Here is a 19,268-nt window from a genome sequence, read left to right on the forward strand (position 1 = left end):
GATTCTACAAGATTCAATATTTTTCCCATAAAAAGATGAATAAAATTTTGCTTTTCGCCGAACCGGTTTGGCTCAGTGGATAGAGCGCCGGCCTGCGGACTCAAGGGTCCCGGGTTCAATTCCGGTCAAGGGCATGTACCTTGGTTGCAGGCATGTCCCCACTGGGGGGCGTGCAGGAGGCAGCTGGTCGACCTCTCTCATCGATGTTTCTGGCTCTCTATCCCTCTCCCTTCTTCTCTGTAAAAAATCAATAAAATATATTTTAAAAAAAATTTTGCTTTTCATTTAGTTTACTGTTTAAACCAGGCTTTAAATAACTGAGAATATTCACTAAGTGTACAAATTAGCAAAAAATCTCAGATTTTTTTTTTGGGGGGGTGGTTGGGGGGGCGTGAGTTTACAAAATAATAACCAGGGAAGCAATACTGTTTAATATAATTATTTCTTTAAAATGTATTCTTTTGAAGTCATGTTTATGGTGGTTAGTATATAGTGAAAATTGCTATTTTTAGCTATCCAGTAGGTTCAAAGTAATTTCCAAATAGTCCTTGAATACCTCAGATCTCCTTTATGTTTCTATGATCTATACTGTTTTTAACTCTTGACCTATGTAATATTAAAAGTACTTCCATGCAAGCTATAACTCTTTTTAAAAATATGTTTATTGATTTCAGAGAGGAAGTAAGAGGGAGAGAGAGAAACAACAATGGTGAGAGAGAATCATTGATCTGCTGCCTCCTGCATGCCCCCCACTGGGGATCGAGCCTGCAACCCAGGCGTGTGCTCTGACCAAGAATCGAACTGTAACCTCCTGGTTCATCGGTTGATGCTCAACCATTGAGCCACACTGGCCTGGCACAGGCTATAACTCTTATAGGTGACAACAAATGCTAAAATGTCAGAAGAGCAATTATTGGAGAGGTGGATTCCTTCATTTCCTTAAGGCCAAACCTAACCAAATAGGTTGGCATTCCCTTGTATATGTGACTGCCTGAGTGGATCACAAAGGAACTATAACCAACTGATGATGCTTCCCTGGTGTGTATGAAGCTTTTACTGGATCATGGTGTGTATGGTCTCATTGGATGTTAGCCTAGGCCGTGGTCAGCAAACCGCGGCTCGCGAGCCACATGCGGCTCTTTGGCCCCTTGAGTGTGGCTCTTCCTAAGCCTTAGGAGTACCCTAATTAAGTTAATAACAATGTACCTACCTATATAGTTTAAGTTTAAAAAATTTGGCTCTCAAAAGAAATTTCAATCGTTGTACTGTTGATATTTGGCTCTGTTGACTAATGAGTTTGCCGACCACTGCTAGGGCATCTTCTGATGGGCATCTTCTGATTGGTAGTGTATACACCCACGACCAGTTTATCACTGGTCATTATTACTAAAGATTTAAAATACCTAACAGGAAAAAATTACAGAAGTCAATTATCTTTTTTTAAAAAGGCTTTATAAGATTCTCCAGGGAACCTGGTGCATTAAGCTGTATTAGCAATGCACAATAATTTTGATGATGCCTCCAATTTTGGTAACTCAAAACATCCTGTCAATATGTTATCTTGTTAATATCAGCATGTCAAACTATCACTTCCTTCACACTGACAGAACTGAAATTTTGGAAAATTAAAATATTTGTGCAGGATAACATCGTATTAGTGAGCACAAATCAGAAACAGAGAAACAGTAGATCAGAAATTATTTTATGTCCAGCTAAATGATGTAGCCAAAGAACCTTCCCAGAAACCTCATTCTGGAAGGGAACATGTAAGGACTCTCACCAGATTCACAAAGGAATATTTCAGGGCTGTAAAATAACAAAAAAAAAAATCCATCATAAGGGCTTTTACTGAGTGCTTCCTATATTCCCAATACCATGCATGAATTTTCTCATTTATAATTTGCAACAATTCTAAAAAGTTTGTTCTATCATTAGTCCCCTTTTAAAGATAAAGAAATCAGGTTTAAGGGATTTATTTGCCCAGGATTGTATAGGTGTTAAGCAGCAGAGCCATGGTTTCAATTTAGGGATACCAGACTCTAGAGAACAAGCTTTTGAAACCTCCACTGTGCTTCCTACGCATAGGTCAGACCTTCCTTCCAAAGGAAGTAAGATTTGGGACTATGCCTTGGGCTTATTGCCGGGGAACATCAAGCCTCATTCATGATCCCAGGAGATCTTCACCAAGTTCACAGCAGGGCCCACAACATGAACATGTGATCTGTGCAGTCATACAGGGTCGCTTTCTCACAAAGGCTTTATGCTTGGTGTACTGGTCTGCTGTTGCCATCCTGAAATACTTAATATTGTGATTAACAAGAAGTCCCATATTTTCATTTTGCACTGAGAACTGCAAATTATGTAGCCAGTCCTGGTTCATGAAGTTGGAAACCCTTAGCCTTCAGACCCAAGGGAAATGACTACAAGTATAAGTGCTCATGGAGAAAAGCAAAAAGCATTATTAGAAAGATGAAGAAGGCTCACTTTCCAGATGACAAAAGTGAGCTTCAGAAAGACGAAATGAATCGCCCAAGGTAGCAGGTTCAGAAATCAAACTGTCATCTCCTGATCAGAACTTCTTCAGAAGGAGGATATGAGAATAACTAGTTCTACCCATTCCACGAATTCTATGAGTAAAATATGAGTTATTTTAAAACTCTGATGCTATTTTACGTCACAAGTAATAATAGCTTAGATTTTAAGACTTTGAAGCAAAAATAATGAAACATTTAACTCACTGAGAGTGAAATAAAGTGGTCTCTAGCCTCATGCTCCCCTAGAATTATATATCCTACCAAACAAGGACTACCCCCTCTTCCTCACTCTTCAGAGGGCATTGTAACAGCTATTGATATTATTTCTTGGGACAAGAGTAACAAAGGAGGCCCCGAGGTACAGTAGGAAGAATGCAGGCTTTGAAATTAGACAGATATGGGTTCAAAGCAAAGCTGACAAATGAATTCACTGGTCTGAGTATCACTTTTCTCACCAACAGAATATAAAATATCTACTTTAAATAGTTGTTGTAATGGTTTGTGAATTATATCTCAATGAAGCTTTTTTTTTTTTGAAACAAAACTTACTATAAAGATTAAATTAAATACCATAAATCCCCAGCAAACACTAAATAGCTGCTTAAAATGATAATTCTTATCTGTTTTATTTTTCACATCTGTGCCAATTCTGTTGGTTTTAGCAAGAATAATGAGTGGCTACTGACAAAGATGCTTAAGGAATATTGTAAAAGAGGAAGAAGAAAAATCACTGTGAAATTTTAATTGCTATTTTAGCTTAATTGATTGTTCAACCTGATAATGTTCTTTTGACTTCTCTAAAGGGATAATTGAAAAAATTACTGTGTTATATGATAACCAATCTTTTCAGTCAACACTTTCCCCACTGCTATGGATAGAAATAATTATAAGATTCCCAATAGGCTTTGCCAAGAGGAAAAAAAAAACCCTCTGACAAACATTTTGTGTACACCCACAGTCTTCTTTGGTTTGAACTTAGAACACTGGTGTGAATGAATCATTTATATATCATCTGGCAAACGGACCTCTTGCCAGAGGGTAAATATGAATGGTGAGTCGCTATTAAATGAGAACAAAATGTTCATGCACCAATAATTGCTGTGGGAAGGAGCACAGGAAAAGGTTGGTGGAACTGATAAGATTAAGGAAAGGAACACACATTATGCCACATCATCCAATGTGTAAAGCAGGAGTTTCCCTTAAATTCTCAACAGTTTATTACATCTAATTTTTAATGTTTCAGGGAATCATAGTGGGTTTTTGTGGTCAATTTCATAAACTGAGAATTGTGTACAAAGTATGAACTGTTTATCAAAGCAAAAACTTGAAAAATAATAATATGTGTTCATATCTGAATATATAGTAAGATAGGCAGATGTAGGTATAAATGTATGTACATATATAACTTAGCCACACAAGAATAGTTTATTATTAGTAATGCCTCATTGTTCTAGAAATTGGGAAGTAAAATATTATTTCCTTTCTGAGAGATAATTAAGTCTTCAAAATTTCACTTATTTGAAGACAGTATCACGGATTGATGAAGTGCAAAAGAAGTCTGAAGAAGGAAGCTAAGAGAGACCAAAATTTTCCTGTGTAAGAAAGGAAACTGACTGAGGGGCTTGGAGGCTCCAACTGTGGGTGATTGCAGCCTAAAAGGGAGATGGGTAATAAGACATAACCAAGGAGAATACTCTCAGTGGAGCACTGAGAGTTATACTTTGTCAACCCTACCATCTACTTGGTCCATTCAGAAATATTCATATTACTTACTGACGCAAAAAAAAATTACAGTGAATAAGAGTTGTTGAGGCCTACTGAATAACAGGAAAACACAGCTGCTCAAAGGAATGAATACATAATCAAGGGGGATCATCCATCAAGCTGGGTTTGCCCAGGATGGCCCCATTTTGAAACTAAACTCTCTCAGCCCAGGGAAAACCAGGGTAATTGGTCACTGTGATTACACAGATAGGGTATAAATACATGGCCCCACATTGAGGATGTGAAATAGTCAATGTAAATTCCTTCTACTTGAACAACATTTTTAAATATTTAAAACCACTATGTAGAAAATACAGACAGATATATTTGAGTTGTAAAGAAATAACTAATTTTAATGTTTAAATTACATTTTTTCATTCGATTTCAGGTGTTAAATTCTAATAAAAACAGCAAATTAAATACAAAGGAAACCATTTGGAATAAAATAAATAAAACTGTCTATCACTGTCTTCTTTATTTTATTAAATCAGTCTGAAAGATTGAGCCCCTCACCTTGCAGCCCAAAGAACTTCCAACCTTTCAGAAGGAGCGCTGCCTTTCCCTTCCTCTCCATTTCCCCTTTTTATTTAAAACAGTGAAAAACTGAGTTGGGAGTAGTGTGTTCCTCTGCTGAAACCCACACTGCTTCATGGGAGCTGGTGGGTTCCTTGTGTTCAGCTGGAGAAACCTGAAGGAGCCTCAGAGTTGTGTCCACAGCACCACTTGGTGCCAGGTCGGGACCCCTTGGGCCGCTACTATTCCAGAACTTGTGATGGTCTTGCTTCCAGCCCTCTAACCGGTTGCCCTAAGGAGCTTAGTGTAAAGTAGTGGTCCTCAACTAGTCCTCTGCATCAAAATCAACTGCGGAACTTTAAAAAAAATACAGATGTACAGTTTTATCCCAAGACCACAGTGTGGAACCCAGATATCATTTTTTTATGTTTTTTATTTTTTATTGATTAAGTTATTACATATGTGTCCTTATCCCCATATTACCCCACCAAACCCCTCCCCCCTCATGCCCTCACCCCCTGTTGTCTGTGTCCTTTGGTTAGGCCTATATGCTTGCATATAAGTCCTTTGGTTGATATTTTCTCCTTACCCCCACCCTCCCCTACCTTCCCTCTGAGGTGTGACGGTCTGATCGATGCTTCTCTGTCTCTGGATCTGTTTTTGTTCATCAGTTTATGTTTTTCATTATATTCCATAAATGAGTGAGATCATGTGGTATTTATCTTTCTCTGACTGGCTTATTTCACTTAGCATAATGCTCTCCAGTTCCATCCATGCTGTGGCAAATGGTAAGAACTCCTTCTTTTTTACCGCAGCGTAGTATTCCTTTGTATAGATGTACCACAGTGTTTTAATTCACTCATCTGCTGATGGGTACTTAGGCTGTTTCCAAATCTTAGCTATGGTGAATTGTGCCAGATATCATTTTTATAAAAATTACCAGGAGATTCTGATGCATAGGGAAGACAGAGAGTCATCAAATCATAATTATAAAGTGACGGAATATATTTGTTTTGTTTTGTTTTGTTTTAGACAAGCATATTACTAGACATAATAAAACACATGGCAGCTCAAGATGCCCATCTCTACAAGTCAATCCTTCCAGGGGTGAAGACACTGCCCTAGACTTGGGATTTCAGGGTGATCAATGAAAAACCTTTTCCTGGTATAGCCAGGGATTACATCTAAGACCAGCTCTGCTCTTACAGTTTGGGACAAATACTATCTCCCTTAGTATACTTTGTTGGGTTCATTTTCTCCTTGATTCTTCTTTCTCTTAGAATTATAAGATCTAGATGAAGGCACTTTGGACATTAAGACAATGTAAAGACCCGCTTTTAGCATAAACCTTGGTTCTGAGTGTAGCTTAGGCAAAAAGAGTTTTCTTATGCTCCAGGGGGCAATTTTCTAGCTCACTAAATAAATAAACACACACACACACACACACACACACACACACGTATATCCCAAAGAATACCTCCCCAGTTAGCATTTTCCTAGTAAAAGCATCTGGGTTTTAAATATACAAACTTTGTATGGTATAAGTATCTCTCTTTTGAATCTATTGGCCAATGACAATATTTTAAAAAACTGAAATTTTCCAAATCCAACAAGTAGAACATTAGAATTATAATTAGTCATGTCAAAATCACAATAGTATAGATAAAAGAAATATGACTTTTGAAGATATATATATATATATATATTGCAATTTCTTTTTCTCACTTAAAAAATTGAGAATCTGAAATTAAAGAACAAATTACTAACTTAATGCATGAAATTTCTGAGTCCCTTTGTATCTGTTAGATGAAGTTTTAAAACTCTATTGTTCAAGTATACTCTATAATTATTTTACACATTTGGTTATAAGTTTCTGCTCTGAGTGTGATAAAATTTCCAAACATGATTTTAAAATTGTAAAATCAACTTTTCTTGTAATTTGCTCTATTTTTGCTTCATAGGCTCAGAGCTTTGCTGCTAAAACCATATAAATATGTAAAGGTTATGTTTTCTTATTGAGTTTTCTCTTTATTTTCTGTAGTATTTCTCTTTATTCCCACAAATGTTTTCTAATATAAATTATATGTTGTATTGCCATTCCAACTTCATTTTTATGATTGCATTTATGATTGGTATGACCTGAGTGGTATGATCTGACTGTTTGAAGGAGAAGAGAGTGATAAGCTGTACTGTATTTGTTGATAGGTCAAGTAAAATTGGAAATAATAATTTACTGTTGAATTTGGCAATGGGAAGTCATAGGTGACCTCTATAAGAGCATTTCTGGTGGAGTGGGGGATAGGAAAAATGATCCCATGGCGTAAAAGAGAAAGGCAGAAAGATATTTTTATGATTGCTTACTGTAGATTAACTTAGATTTGCAGTAATTAATAGTAGCTAACAATTACTAGGCACAGACAGGGTTATAAGTACTTTACACCTGTTATCTCTTCTCACCAGCACAATAGTGCTGTGGGGTAAAAGATATTATTGTCTCCACTTGGCAGTTAAGAAAACTGAGATACATAGAGATTAATGAATTTACCCAATATCATCCATCTGGAAGTAACAGCCAGAAGCCAAAGCCTGAGAATCTTGCCCTGATGTCCATAATGTCAGTGACCACAGGCAGAGTAATCAGTGTCCCTGAAGACACTAATGTGAAAGGCCTTGAAGATCTTCTGAGGGAACAACCAGGAGAATTACCACCATGTGACCAGAGCTCCTGTTACATCCATAATGGGGGTCCAATTCCTTAAAGTCTTGCTCCTTGGCCGCACAGGCTGCATTTCTCCCTGACTTCCTCATGTTGTCTCTCCAAACCCCCTGGAATTTTAAAGCATTTTTATCCTTTTAAGCTCACAGCGACCTGCTAACTTGGATGTTTTGTGAGTTTTTTCAATATAAATGAGTCATATAATGACAATATTCTAAATGGTCCTGGAAACTTTCAGAAGAAAATATTGGTCCATGAATATAAAATATTTATTCACTGAACTAAGTACTTAAAATGAAAATAAATTACTATCTTAACAACACAATAGGTTCACTGAGTGAATTTATGGCTGTGGTCATGGTGGAGCACCATAAAAAATGTAGCATCATATTGAAAAATGAGTAAAATAATATAAACAGGAGCCCAAATACTGAAAACATAAAATTGGTCTGCTGTGCTTATATCCACTGTGAAAATAATTAAAATACTATGTGGAAATTTTGAAAGGATTCACATAAAGGAAACAAAGATGTCTGAAAATTGGTTTGCAGAATTTGAATTATCCTGTTTGAAGTAGGAAAGAATAAACTTATAAAGATTCCTTAGGGAATCCAACTAATAATTTTTAAAATTATGCATAAAGAAATACAATAAGCCAAGTAAAATATCTTATAATTTAAATATACTGTAATGTGGATAAAACTGAGTAAATTATTAAACAGACCTCAATTGGAATATTATGCAGTCAGTAAAGATAATCTTGATAAAAGTATGTAACAGCATGAATCATACGTATGAGACTAAGGTAAGATGAGAAAAATTAAACATGGTACAAAATTAAATGCATAGAATGATTACTATTGTGTTTTAATCAAATCAGAGAAAGAACCAAGATTGGAATGACATATTCAAAAATTTCTAGTACTGTGTTTAAGTGATAAGAACGTTTATACTTATTTTCATATTCTTTTTTATATTTTCCATCTTTTACTGAGCAGATATATTTGATTATAAAAATAATATTTTACACAGAGAAAGTAATCATAATTAAATCATAGGTAGTTTTTAAAGAGGGAGACATTCATAGAAAACCAGGATAAATAGGAAACCACAATGGGAACAAAGGAAAATTCTTAAAATGAAGATGGACTCTAGTGTGAATTAATATTTCATGGCAATCCTTTCACCTTATAGGTCCAGCAACCTACTAATCCTATGACCTCTTCACTGCCCCTTACCTGACCTGCCTCCCTGCTTTCTCTTTCTATATTCACAGCATAAATGACAGGAAGTCAAATTGCCTTCTTGCATGCCTCCTTAACCTTCTAAATACTATATAACTTTCTCCTACTAACTAATGAAACCATACATTGGTGAAATCTAACATTCCACCTACTTGTCCTAATACAGAAAGCTGTTGATCTTGCTTCATATTTTATTAACAATTTTCAAAAGAAGCCATCAGAGAGATCTTCCACATGTTCGCAACACATGCCTTGAAGTATTTGGAGCCATGTATTTAGACTTCTTTCCTACTGGAGGCCTGATGCACGAAATTCATGCAGGAGTAGGCCTTCCTTCCTCTGGCACCCGGAACCAAAGCTTCCCTTGCAGCCCCGGCTTCGTCCAGAAGGATGGCCTGTCTAATTAGCATATTATGCTTTTATTATTATATATTACTGCGGATGAGTTTAGAGCACAGCCAGCCAAGTCTCCCCATCTACATGTATGCGGGTCCCATTCCTGCTGACCTACTCAGAGAAAATGCATCAAAAATACTCTTCCATCTTTCCTACATTACAAGTTTATTCCCCTCTATTACATCTTTCCCATAAGCATAAAAACATGCTGATACTTCTGAAATCTTAAACAAAAATTCAGCCAAACCTGTCTTGATTTTGGTTCACCTCACTTTCCCTTTCCCTTTGCAGCCAAAACAGACATCACACACACACACACACACACACCCTTCTCTCCTTATCTACAAATACATTCTTCCTTTCTTTTTATACCATGAGATTATTTTTGCCCACCCCCTACTCCACCAGAAATGCTCTTGTTGAGGTCACCTATGACTTTATATTGCCAAATTCAACAGTAAGTTGTTATTTCTAATTTTACTTGACCTATCAGCAAACACAGTACAACTTATCACCCTCTTCTCCTTCAAACAGTCAGAACATGTCACTCAGGTCATACTATTCATCCATGTTCAAGACCTTGCAATGACTTCTCAGCCAAGTAAAAGCCAAAGTCATATGGTCTACATGGCCCTACTCAATAGCATCTGGCCCTGTTGCCTGTCTAGGGTCTTTCTCCTTCCTCATATGACTCCAGCCACTCTGGTTACTTGCTGTTCCTTGATAGCACAGGGCACATTCCTGCCTCAGGGCTTTTGCACTTACTGTTTTCCCTTTCACTAGAGATTTCATCAACATCTCAGATATTTTCTAAAATAGCACCTCATTAATGAGGAGTTCCCTGGCCTCCTATTTTAAATTAATAACTCAACACATATTCATTGTTGCATTTCTCTTCCTTATTTTTTTCCATACCACTTACAACAGTTAAATATGCTATATAAGGGGCTAATTTATTTTGTTATGTCCCATTTTCCCCATACTAGAATGCAATCTTCTTAAGGGTGAAGATTTATTTCTTTGCCTATTTTGTTCACTCTTATATCCCCAGAACCTAGAACAGTTTCTAGTACATAGCAGCTGTTCAATAAATAATTATACGGTAAATGTTGAATAAATTTTTATTTCCCCTTGAAAATTGAGAAAGAAATAACTGGATTAACAAACCAAAATTAATGTGCAACAAATCAACAGAAGTCTGTGAAGGTTTTCTAGGTAGTTTGTGAATCTACTGCAAATCTTCCATACAGGTAGTTTACACGAATGGCTGACTTTTGTTTAAAAAATGCTAACCGCCCAGCTGGTGTGGCTTAGTAGTTGACCTAAGCACCAGGAGGTCATGGTTCAATTCCTAGTCAGGGCACATGCCTGGGTTGTGGGCTTGATCCCCAGTGTGGGGTGTGCAGGAGGCGGCCAATCAATGATTCTCTCTCACCATTGATGTTTTTCTCTTTTCCTCTCCCTTCCTTTCTGAAATCAGTTTTAAATGCCAATCACAGTGCAAAAGCTCTGGAAAGATAATCAAGAAGTGACAGTTAAATTACATCGTCAGCTCTAGACCAAAGTGAAGGAGGCTGCCTGCAAACATAAGATGGGGGAAAGAAACAGAGACAAGTAGACAGACAGACAGACAGACAGACAGAGATCCAGGGAAGTATATGAGACTCTGATGACTATCCTTCTACCTTCTAATCTGCATTATAATCAATGCTATATTAGAGGGTTAAAGTGGCTCATTGTAAATGAGTAGAACAGACAATCACAAAATATCTTCACTTTCCTAAATTATCTTCAGATTCATACTTTGAGAGCTAGCAAATGTCTACATTCTTTAGTCTACATACATCCCAAGATCTCATTCTGTGAATATTTGAATAGCTCAATCCGGATCCAGTTTGGTTATTAATTTCAAGCATTTATTTGTTTTACAAGCTCACAGAGACAGTTGCATGAAGTGATATTCTAAATAAGCCCCCACTAGCTTTAATAAATAAGCTCTTAGTTTGATGGAGGCCAGTCTTTTGTATCCCAAAGTGACTTAATAATAAAAGAAGGACATCTAGGATATGGACTAACAATAAATAAGTGGTACTCTAAAGATAGAAAGATAATTATCTAACTGAGCAGGTTTACAGTGCTAAAAAATAAACCAGAGCCATTTTATGTTTGCTCAAATATATGTATTCCAAATCATTTTTTTTTCTAGTGAACATCAAATATAATTACAGTGATGCCAAATTAAATGTTTAATTTTAAGGTTTTCCACTTAACTTCCTTTACCCAAAACATTTTTTTTAATTTTTTTTAAATGTATTTTATTGATTTTTTACAGAGAGGAAGGGAGATAAACAGAGAGTTAGAAACATCGATGAGAGAGAAACATCGATCAGCTGCCTCCTGCACACTCCCCACTGGAGATGTGCTCGCAACCAAGGTACATGCCCTTGACCGGAATCGAACCCGGGACCTCTCAGTCTGCAGGCCGACGCTCTACCCACTGAGCCAAACTGGTTACGGCACCCAAAACATTTTTATCCTAATATTTTAATTATTGTTTAGCATAGTATATTTAAAGCCAAAAATTAACTAACAAATTGTTACTGGATCTTAACATTAAATAAAAGTTTTTTTCTTGGTACAAATTTTGCAAAGCTGACAAGTAAATATAAGAGTCAAGGTATAAAAAATAAACATTCCTCTTGGTTGATTCTTTTGTTCAAAAAGGAATTGCCTGTGCCTTTTCCCACCCCACAACCTGCACAGATCATTCTAAAGCATGAAAACTCTGGCAAAGGTCACAGCTTCAAAACAGCAACGAAGCCAAAATCTGTTAGGTTTTTGTCAAACCAAGAAGCATGAAAGGATTTTCATCATAAGCCTTTTTCCTAATAATAAGCACTTTTTCTCTTTTGAAAGCCTGTCTGTGAACTTCTAATGACAGAATGACCAATAGACCTATTCCTATGACTTCTGCTAATATAATTGGCATCTCATTTTTATCATTTAACTAAAATAGTAAAATAATAAAAATAGAAGATGAGGATATAATATGTATAATACATAATCTGTATATATATTACTATAAACTAATGTTTTTATTTAAGCCTACCATTGAAGAAATTATAATTTTTCAAGTTTATTAAGGAACATATAGTAATTTTATGCAAGTTACAAATTATATCTATCTTTTCTTACTGTCATTAAAGCCATGTTAATGTTCTACTCAAACCAATAGATGATGTTGTTGAGCAGATAATTTATATAAGAAGCATACAAGAAAAAATTTACTAGCCTGTGGTATATTAAATATGACTTCTAATTCACTTCTTAGCTATCCTCTTATTGAGATTCCCCATGAATCTAGACTGGCCTTAGTGGTTTTCTGGACTAATAGAATGCAAGAAAAGCAATGTATTGGGATTTCCATGTCTATCCTGCAAAGCCTTGGAGCCTCTGACTAGGTCTCTTGGAAAACTTGCTCTAGGTCAGTGGTTTTCAACCTTCTGGCCCTTTAAATACAGATTCTTATGTTATGACCCAACCATAAAATTATTTTCGTTGCTACTTCATAACTGTGATGTTGCTACTGTTATGAATCATAATGTAAATATCTGATATGCAGGATGGTTTTAGGCCAGTGGTCAGCAAACTCATTAGTCAACAGAGCCAAATATCAACAGTACAACGACTGAAATTTCTTTTGAGAGCCAAATTTTTTAAACTTAAACTATATAGGTAGGTACATTGCTATTAACTTCATTAGGGTACTCCCAAACTGGCCTTTGCTAAAAACGTCCTCAATCTGATTGAGGTACATTCACTGAGGTCGACCCCTTCCAACTCTCCCATCCACACTCATCTTGTATACTTGTTTCATCTATCTCCTTTCATTCAAACTCTCTATATGTCCAAACCATCTCAACATACCTTTCTCAATCCTCGACACTACATCTTCTTTCACTCCACACGTTCCCTAAAATTAACTTAATAAAGTTTCAATCGCACTATACGTGCGCACCCGCACATGGTATTTTGTGGAAGAGCCACACTCAAGGGGCCAAAGAGCTGCATGTGGCTTGAGAGCCGCGGTTTGCCGACCACTGTCTTAGGCGACTGCTGTGAAAAGATCGTTCGACCGCCAAAGGGGTAGCGACCCACAGGTTGAGAACCGCTGCTCTAGGTGAAACCAGCTGCCATTTAAGAATTCCGACTGCCCTGAGGCCACCAGGTTGAAGAGTCTACATATAAATGCTCTGGCGGACAGTCCCAACTGAGCCCCTACTTCTAGTCATCCCTGCAAAGTGCCAGAGGTGAATGTGAAGCCATCTTGAACCCTCCAGTCCAGCCCACCTGCAAGCCCAGAGCCATAGTTCATACTATACTGAGCATAAAACCACCCAGCCAATCCCGACCTAAATCTCTTAGCTACCTATTTGTGAGATATAATAAAATGCTTGTTCTGAGCTGCTGTTTGGGGGTAGTCTGCTTAAGTAGCAAGAAATAACAGAATATGCTCCTTTTAAGGAGCAAAGAAACGCACACTAACACAAATTATCCCTGCAAAAGGTAACCTGGTTATGCTAGCTATATGAGCTAAAAATAATTAAATCACAAACCACAGTACTAATGAACTTCAGGGATAAAGTATGCTTATATATTACTAGTGAAATGGAAAATAATTACCAGGTTCTGACACACTGCTCAGTAATGACAGAGGCGGGGAAACCAGCTTTTCTCTTTTTCTTCAAACTGAGAAAAAAAAGTACAACAAAGTCGTTTCCCCTTCTCATTTTCTTTCTCCTTAGTTTTTATTAGAGAGAAACAGGAAGAACACTTTTATTTGGCTTCATGGAAGGGGTGTAAAGAGCCTCTTAAGTAGGCCTCACTCCTTTCACTGCACACAAAAGCTTAACCCTGAATCACTCAGGTGCTACTGAGAGCCTATGCCATCTCTGGCCACGGTCCAGTGAACCGCTCACAGCATACAGTTCTTGTAGTCCCATCCCCAAATCAATTCCAATCAAAGTAAAGCATATTACTCCAGCCGCCTATCAAAGTGGCCTTTACAGAATGATGGCTTAGCACTACCTCCTTGGTTTTTACTCATGATAAAGATGAGATGCCACTATATATAAAATTTCTCTATTATTTTTGTAAAAGTTTAGTCAGGGAATTTGCCCATTGTGTCATCATATAAAGCTATGTATGGCAAATTTTTCTCAGAGTTTAGGATAGGAAAAGTTTCTTCCTCCTAATGTTAATGTTTTCTCATAAAAGACTAGTACCCTCGCATGCATTGGGTTTTACCTTGGCTACTAAGGAAACTTAGGCCAGGTTTTTATGCATTTTCCAGTAACTTTCCATATCCCAGTTATTTGTTGAATATTTAATTTCTTCCCTAATCACCATACCTTGACATTATTATGTGAGGCTTAGCTTTATTGTTAATGGTTTTCAATTTTAATGTATACGTACTTATATGATTGGGTACTTCAAGTTATATTGGGGAAAGGTTGTATATAACAAAGTGTGTTGATGTATGCATATGTGTGTATTATATGCAATACATATTATCATTAATGGTCATAGAAAACTGAAAAGATTTAGCAGTAATTTAGAACTGAAAAGACCTTAGCAATAACTTAAGTGAATGGTTGCAAACATAATTCTCTCATACATGAATAAATTTCTTCAAAACTTAAATACAGTTGGATAATTAATATATAAGAGCAAAGTTCATCTGGTAGAAAGGGAAGGGGAGCATAGCCTCCACCCCTCACCTTGTTACCACCACTTCCCCCTCATGAGGAGCTCTGCTGTCACTCCACAGAGCGCATAGTTTTCCATGGTACACATTTGAATATTATTGATCAACTTCAGTTTCTCCTTTTATAAATATAGAAAAATGGGACAATGGATCTTCTAAAAACACTTTCCTGATTGCCAGATGTTTATTTTTGTCACAGTTGAGAAATCAACCCCACTCTTGGTTTAAAACTATGGTATTTCTCTTGAAAAGGGGTCAATGATTTGGTGTTTTGTTAAAAGTTAAAGACAGCCAAAGATATTTTAAAACTCAACAATGATGCAAACATTATTTTCTCTTTCCTACTTCCTTCAGGCCTATCCAGGGAGGTGCTGTCCTTTATTCTTTTCAGATTTGCTTTCCACTGGTTTTGTCCCCTAAAATCTCTCTCTCTCTCTCTTTTTAACCTCTGAGAAAAGAATTGGATGGCTCTCCATTTTTTATATTTAATGAGCACAGATAAGATAAAGATTCTGTGGAATCTTAGTGATAACTTGTTTTTCTTTCTTGACCATTTTAAAATGTTGACCTGACTTTGATTTTTAACATTATACATACCAAATTGTATTGTCTGTTAGTAAAAGCTGCACATGTCTCTGTGTACCAGCAATCAATAAACTGAGGAATGAATAAGCTTGAGAGCACGGTTTATTTTACAAAAGTTTCCAGACAAAAACTAAGAAATATAATGTTATTATATGATATACAAAGATTTCAGACAAACTGCAGATACATCATATGAAGTTTTTTAAAGCCACATTTGAACTACAAATTTCAAAGTCACAATTTTTCATACTCAATTTTTCAGATGAAACCGGAAAGCACTGAAAAGTTAGAATCAATTTTTGTAGACTTGAACATATTGGCTTTTATGAGAAATGCTTCCAAAGCTACAATTTATTGTTTGTTTTCATTTTTTTACGTTACATACATAGGCTTATTTTGTCCACTAGAACATATAGGTAATGTCATTGATAGAAATATTTGTTTAATAAAAACCATTTCAACATTAAAAATTTCAAGGATCATACGAAGATACCACCACTCTCTAGCAGTAAAACCCTGAAGTAGCAAAGTCATTAGGGCCGATTGTCCTCCAGTTACCACACTGGCTCATCCAGGTAGAGGAAGGAACGGGAAGGCCTGAAGTTTGGATATTAGCAAAGAAACCTCAAGAAGACTACATATATCTGGATGTCCCCGAGAGCACAGGATACCAGGGACATGGAGGAGAGTGGTGGCGGGAAAAGCAAACCATTGCCAAAAAGATATTGATCAAAGCAATGTCTGATCCTCTTTCATGAGCGCTGGGAAAAACCTGGCACTAATTAAACTAGTGCCTGAGTGAAGTCCCAGGGGCTTTTCTGAACTAGAATGAGGCGTTGGATGGGAGATCAAGAGGAATAAAGAACTCAAATGTATCAGACTAGTTCAGGATATAAACAATGAACAAAGCAGGACTACCAAGGACTCAAGTTTATTGGATGTTGGTCTCCTAGAGGCCAGGAGGGGATGAAAAGGGATCAATCGGCCAATGTAAACACTGAGGCTTATCCAGACAAGTAAACATTTTGTCCAGGCTCCACCCTTTGGTTATGTAGGCATGTCTTGATAAGCTCCTGAAGTCTGCCCCTGGTCCTAGCTTTTATCATGGAGATCTCCATTCTGATATCAATCTCATCTTTAATCTCTCCAGTTACCTTTAATGAAGCAAGATTTTTATAAGGGTCACCAATTGATAAGTCAAATGACATATAGATTATCCAATTAATTCAATCAGAAGAATAAATCCAAGTCATCCCATACACCTCAAGCAGTCTTGATATAGAACAAATCATTCAAATGAGAGACCAAATAGGAATAAAAGATAATAATCTGAATCGCAAAACAAGGAAATGTTCATGACAAAGAGAGATCTGCAGAGGACACTGAGTGAATCCTTTGTACATAGAAGTATGATGATGAGACTATGCAGAGAGAGGCTTTTCTAAATTATTGAGCATTATAAAATACGTAAAAATGCAAAGCCCTCTGTAGATACCAGATCCTATGTGAGTTATTTTTCTGGCAGTAAAAAGAGAGGATGGTAATAATAGTAATCTGAATTTATAGAGGGCCTATCACCTTAGACACTTGTGCTTTAGAATGCCGGCTTATCAATCTTCAGGACTGTCTTATAGGAAAAGTAGCCAATGCTCTTAGCTCCTTTTGCAGATAAGAAATTGAGACACAGATAGATTATGTGGCTTATACAAAGCTTGCGCAAGGAAACTGGGAGTAGAAGGAAAAATCGTTAGCTATGAAGGTGGGAATGTGGCCCACAGATAAGGAGTTGGCAGACTTGACCTTCTCCTGTTCAGATGCATGAAGAAAGTAGGCATCATCCCAGCTAAAGATATCTGAGGCATAAGGGGATTACACCATGAAGAGATCTGGGAGTGTGTGGAGTGTCAGAGGCAGCCATTTAATGCAGGAGACAGCAGTGAAGTATACAGGTGAAAGCCTTGGCTTGCCTTGTTCAGCATAATGGCCATTCTGGCACCTTCTTGGCCTGAAGACAACCCGTTGCTCTCCCACCACACCCTCCAACAACACTAAGGAGATCATCACATAATCATCAAGAAGCAATCCACTTCAGAACCATGCTCTACTAGTAAAATGAAATGGCTCAAGTTAAACGGGAAACACCCAGCAACAACAGAGCATTTATTAACATGAGAAGTAAACAACACAATGAATGAAGAACTTACAGAGGTGAGTCAAGAGTACATAAAATGTCATTCAAAGATAATGCTACAGAATCCACTTCAATCCTACCACCTTCTTTTAATAATAAAATAGACTGTATTTTAAATAAATAATTCTTATTTATTAAGAAAATGTTTAAAATAAATTTAGAAATAAATAACACTAGGTATTCTATAAAATGAATCAATAAGAAAGCTGTAAATTATGAAACTATATATATATATATATAAAGGAAAAAGGTTTTTAGAAAAGGGTTTTATAAAGCAGTTTTGATTTAAACACATCCTATACACTTATTAGCAAGATAATGAAGGAAAAACAAATTACTATACCATTTTGCATGCACACACACATATGCATTTACACTCATATACTCATTTAAAATATTACTAGAAATGGAGAGCTACAGATAAACATAAAAATATCTTTCATTAACAAACACTAAGTTATATTTCAAAATAATGATAAAAACTAAAGAAAAATGTAATAACATCCAAGAAAAAAAGAAGTTACTGAGAGATCACTAGTATCAACATTCTCAATCAATTTACTCATAACAACAAATCCTGGAAGAAAAAGTAAATTATTGTCAAATTGCAACAGGCAAAAGTGCACAGGTTAATTATAGGGAATTTCAACTTTAGGAAATGGCTTAACTCAATTCAAGACATGAGAGAGAAAGCAATTATATAAAAGGGGAGCCAAAACAATGAACTCAACAATCTGTACCCAATTTCCTATTTTGCTTGAGTCGGGAGAAATTCCCATTGCTTCATAGCTAAAAGACATCCCTTGCCATGGTAGCCTAGAAACATGGGTCTATCCAATGTTTGCATGCCTATCATCTGCTTCCAGGCAGAGTGGATATTCAGTGAGAATACCTGGGTACCATATACTGGCTAACATCCACTCTGATAGGTTGGTGGATGTGCTATATCCTTTTTTGAATATTTGTAATTTCACTCTGCATCTAGGAAAGTGTCAACCTAAGTTGTTTAGCTCTCTTTTTTAAAGTCTTCAAAGATGACTGGGTATTATTTGTAATGATGGATTTCTATTTTTATGTTTCCTTATTAAAAATATATATTCTAAAGGGAGAGATGTGGTACAATGTCATCTGAATTGATAAATCAAATATGAAGATGACCTTGATGGGTACTGGTCATACCCAGAGGAAGGTGGACACAATCTGTCGGTATGAAAAAGAGGAATGAAAGGAGCAGACGGATCATGATACACAAGAGGACAGGCGAGGCTTTTCTGCCCCATGGTGTCATGTAGTGCTTATGAAGTGGGTTGTGAAGGTTGAGCTGGATGGCTTCAAATGCCAGTCCACACTGGGGTTTGTAGGGAGAAGAAGGGTAAAGAGTGCTTCAAGTAAAAGGAATGTGATACACAGGACATGAACATTAAGAGCGAACATTCGGGAAACAGGAAGTAGAGGAGGAAGGCTGTGCCATAGCAGTGGGGTAGGAACAGAGGTAGAAGGTCTGGGGAAGTAGCAAGAGAAAAGGATGCAGAGGCCAACAGAGATTGGTCCTGAATGG

At 36.7% G+C, this 19,268-nt stretch overlaps 1 protein-coding gene across 4 annotated transcripts in view; it reads right to left on the reverse strand.

Annotated features, from left to right (window-relative positions):
* Positions 1-19,268, reverse strand: part of MACC1 (MET transcriptional regulator MACC1) — a 63,876-nt gene that overhangs the window by 33,723 nt on the left and 10,885 nt on the right. The gene's annotated exons all lie outside the window — the stretch shown is intronic.

The sequence above is a fragment of the Myotis daubentonii genome, chromosome 10 (genome assembly GCF_963259705.1).
Source record: "Myotis daubentonii chromosome 10, mMyoDau2.1, whole genome shotgun sequence".
Taxonomy (NCBI): domain Eukaryota; kingdom Metazoa; phylum Chordata; class Mammalia; order Chiroptera; family Vespertilionidae; genus Myotis; species Myotis daubentonii.